Raw genomic sequence first — 5161 nt, 5'->3', positions numbered from 1 at the left:
AGATATATATATGTATGTATATGTACACAAATACGTCGCTACATTCTCTGATTCCACAATTAACTGAATTGTAATTAAATTTTATATGAAATTTAACATTAAAGTCGTGCCATATACCGAATAAAAATCATAAATTGATAATTGTCACAAGCCGAGTTAAACTTATTCATTTTATATTTTCTTTATAAATTTATTAAAATATGAGGAATATGCATTTGAAATAAAGCATTGCTGCATTTTCAGTATAATCCACAAATACGTCAGAATATAAATAAACAAATAATAAATATAGATGTAAAATATAAGCGTTCACAATTTGTCAGCTAATGCATACATTACTTTGCTCTTTAAAATATGCAACAAACAGCTTTATATTTAAGCTCTCTTTAAAATCAATGAGCTTAAATTTGTACGTGCATTTACATGTTTAAAACGCGCGTTCGACAGACTATATCATTGATATAGAATATGCGTCATGCCCCTTGCCTCGAATATTGCGCAGTTTTCCTATACAAAGGGTCCGCACCTGTCAACGATCCGAATCGATATTGGTTTTAAGTGATTAAGCGAAACGACAAGCTGATCAATAAGGTTCAGCCTGCGATTATGATAGTCCTGTGGCGGAGTAATAAGCGCCACGTGATACTCTCTCGCTTGAGGGTAGCCGCGATCATCGACAGATCAAACGAATAGCCGTATAGAATAGGCCCTACCGGCTGCAAGCAAAGGGGACAGAACGTAATCGAGGCATAAATACGCCGTCCGGCAATCAGCATGCATATTCTCCGATACTGACGCGTTTAATAATCAGACGGCCTCAACATCCTCAAATCACGCAAACTGCACGTGATAGTTGCCGCGAGTTTAATCGCTTCTGAATTAGTATGCTCGAATAAATGAGTGATATTAACAAATTGCTTAAATATATTATCATCTGTGTATATGTATGTGTATATATTTTACAGAAGGTTTATATATATATATATACATATAATTATATAATCCTGTAAAATATAAAAAATGTATAAAATAAATATCTAAAAAATAAACAAGTAGCAAACGATGGAATACACCGGTTATATACTCAAGAAATTCAATACCACTTGCTCGACGTTGAGTTAGAGGGGATTAAAGAGCGATTCCGAGGTTGTAAGAACGACCTGTTGCGGTGACATAAAAAGTTCTCACCGAACTTAACAAAATTTAAGTGGAATTTATATCCCAATTATTTATAAATTTTATTTACGGTAGTTGTATTTACAGCGAGATTTTGTTTTCTAAGAAGGTCACGTTCATGTTATAAGCGGACATAAAATAATCGTATAACTTTCCTGCGTAATAATTTCGCGCAACTGTCGCCACTCATAAATAAAGCCTTAAGCCGGAGTGTTGAGTGGTAGCAGGTTGACAAACAATGTTAGCTGACAATCAGCATACGTATTGTGATGCGCGACATACACTCGTACACGCTTATGCCCATTTCTATACATTAGCTTCAATCTCGGTTTAACTTACTTTTTATCTTTTTCTATTATAGTTCTAAGAATTAAAAAGTTAAAAAGTAAAATGAACCGAAATTAAAATTAATGTATATTTGTGGAAACGGGAATTAACGGTATCGAAGGATCCGATGTGAATAGTGCGCGAGAGACATGAAAGAGACTGTGCTGTAACTTTCGGTGCAACAAATGAAACGGCGTAGGTTTGTTCAGTTAGAATGATTTGGAATCTCTGTATTTTTCGTGTCTAATATTCGTAGGCTCTATTTGCAAGAAGATTTACCGATGATTTTTGCGGAGTTTTACCTCATTGAGGAGAATCTTTTTAATACGTTGGAGTTGAGCGGGGAAAAAAAATGAAAAACTCGAGAATTCCGTATCTAGAATCCGATCTTATTTTGGAGAATCTCGCTTCTACTGATTGTAAATCAGAAACGGAGCAAGACTCTGAAATTGGCGGTTCCGGATCGGATCCGACGACTCAGATTCCGATGTTACGCTTCTCAACGATCGATACTGATCGGCGCGACTAAAGCCCGATCGATTTCGAGAGATGCACGGACGCAACATTATATTATGTGGTGTTTGCGTATTTAATAATCGAGCGTCATGTTGAATAACTGGAACCGACGTCGTACGTGATGGCAATTATTAATTTTATGCGTAACGAACGAGTGAATGTTACACGCGCGCAACCCCCTGGCAAATTTATCGTCCGTTCTCGTTGCTACATTTCACTTGATGCTGTGGAAGTGTGGAGTTACTGTCTTTTTTGTTTTGAATTGCACAATTGAATAAGGATCAAAAGAAATAAATTTTCTCCGTTCAAATAATGAATTTGTAATTCCAGATTCAATACCTAGAAAATGGGCTATAAAATCGTACATATGTACTTATGTGAACTGAACATGAACAGAGATTTTCTCTGGCGTTTTGCCAGAGAAAAAGTATGTCATAAATTCGTTCCTTCCAGCCCTTAAAATCTCTCGCGTTCATGACATTGCATTTTTATACAAGTTTGTTCTTCACGTGATCGTTGTAAAATGAGATCCCGCTTGACCACGCCACCAATCGCGCGTAATGTGAATATACTTTAAGCTAAGAGCTTGAAAGGAGGATATCAATTTACGAGTCGGCGAGCAGCGTCTGCTGTTGAAAGCAGTGCGATTTCTCGATATTTCATACAATGTGCACAAGAAGCACTAATAATCGTGTGGCAAAACGTTGGAGCGACTCGCCGCGACATGATTTCACGAGTTAATCGGTGTCGTCGTTATAGTAATTAATGTTTCGCGTATAATAGCCTTTCGCGCGCATCATTTCCTTCCATTCATCACGCGACACGTTTCTTTCAAGATTATTTTTCCGATGCGATCATGTAATGAGACTGGGGCTCGTTCTATGCTGACAAGAAAAGCGAAGAGGAATACAAAGAAGGACCAGCTTTTCTGTCTCCACGATTATTATCGCGAGGTACGTATTTTCGATGACATCCGTTAAACCTCAATACATTGCGAATCTAAACGAGGAATCTCTGAAAGGAGGCAAAACAACAAGTTGATGAAAGGAAAAACTAATTTAAGTTGCATATTTAAAAGGTATTATATCGTATTATTATCATAATGCGGATAACAACCGTATACCTATTTCTTTTCGACATCGATTGAACCATCATAAAAATCAATAATGAATATGAAAAGAGTTAAAAGTTAATATATTGCTATGTACAAAGAAGGATATTATGGAATCCCGTCTTGTTTTTAATATTTTATAAATTTCAAATATCGTTTTGTTATCGGATTATGGATAACAATTCGAATGAACTCATCGACATCGATTAAAAATAAATATTTAATAAATATGAAACGAGTAAGTATAGGTAGATATAACACATTTTAAGAGAAATTATTATGAAATCCCATTTTGTTTTTAATCTTGTAAGCTTTAAATACTGTTAAATCTTTATTTTTATTTTCAATTATTGTTACGTTTATTTTGTGGCTGTCACTTTTTTCATAAAAAAAAAAAGAATATAAAGTCATCTTAATAAATTTCATTTTGATTAATATACTTTGATATTTTTATATATAATTTATAACGTTAAAATATTTCTAATGTAAAAAGTTAATTGCAAATTTATTTATTCATTTAGTTAGAGACATTTCACCAACATGTCTTGGAATATCCTGTATTTTCCGTTACACAAAATTTATTTAAGACTCTGCCAGCACGGTCCGTTTATGTTCGCGACGTGAATGATAAAACACGCTGGTGATAAAATTAGGACGTAATATCCTTCAAACGACATTTACATCGCTTTTAATGCGTCGGACGACCAGATTCACGCATTAGTAGGAAGCGACCGGTACTGGCGAGATATAAATCTCGTCGTCGCACGTGATCTATAATCTTCCCAAGGCAAATGCAGGAGAGTGCAAAAGCACTCCGGAAATAACTAAGGCGGATGAACTGATAATTGCTACAGCACCACTGTCTCTCTCCCACCCTACTGCTTCGTGTAATGAAAGCACATTATTCAACTTTTTACTTAAAAAAAAAAAAATGTTAACATTGTAAATAACATATAAAAATAACAGAGCATATTACTAATACGGACATTTGGATCATTCAGAATAAAATTTATGACGCTTCGGTTGATTCGAGCAGTTATTTTTATATTTAGGACCTCCGGTTCTCGGGAGAAACTAGTTTGTTATTTAAAGTCACACATTACGGAGCGAGAGTGAATTCGTTCTATTTTTAAATTATTACGGCGTTTTTATAAAAGATATGAAAGAGACGGTCGTTAAGATGTATACGAAGGAGGGACGTGATGAGAAGGAAAAGACGGTCGTCGTCAAGAGAAATGGATCAGGGGACGCGGAAATCGTCCGCCTACATTCCTACAACACATTAGCCGTCATCACCTGCGATTGCATGAAGTAATCATGTTATATTCCATATACAGAATTAACTAATTTGTTAATCTAGCGTGTCAACGATAACTCCGGATCACATACGCCACGACATGCAACGCGGACATTGCCCGCGATGTTATCATCGCGTTAATCTTTATCATTGTGTTTAGGAGAATTTGTTTTGTAGATCGTAAACCCCCTTATCTATACAATATATCTGACCACTTCATTCCCTTTTCCCATCATTTTTTTTCCTTCGCCGGTTTTATACCGCAACTTTAGCACAAAGGCAGACTTTCGTCGCGTTACGTAAAGTAAGGGGGAATCCCTTTGGATACGGCGAGGTTTATGGCGTACCGGCAAGTTTTAGAAAGTTAACGTAGCGTTCCGCTCTCCTGTGAGAGCTCTCTCACTGGCAAACATGTCAGTTAAGACGTTGGATTACGAACTTTACTGGGAAATTCAAGTGTGACAGAAAGTCGCTTGTGTTCTAATTCTCGCTAAGGATCAACTTCGCACAGGTTCAATCGTCTGTGCTCTGAACCCGTCATAGACTATAGATAAGATCTGTACATATATAGATATATATATAAATCACTATATGTATATATATATATATATATATATATACTCTATACATAGTGCAAATATTATAATATTTGCACTGATGTGAAACAAAAGCGAAATATTATAGAAATAATTGAATTGCTTTCTTCTTAAATCTTTAAATATTACATATGAATT

Source organism: Wasmannia auropunctata, unplaced genomic scaffold (assembly GCF_000956235.1).
Source record: "Wasmannia auropunctata unplaced genomic scaffold, wasmannia.A_1.0 LD336076.1, whole genome shotgun sequence".
Lineage (NCBI taxonomy): Eukaryota > Metazoa > Arthropoda > Insecta > Hymenoptera > Formicidae > Wasmannia > Wasmannia auropunctata.
Note: the sequence above shows the minus strand (reverse complement) of the source record.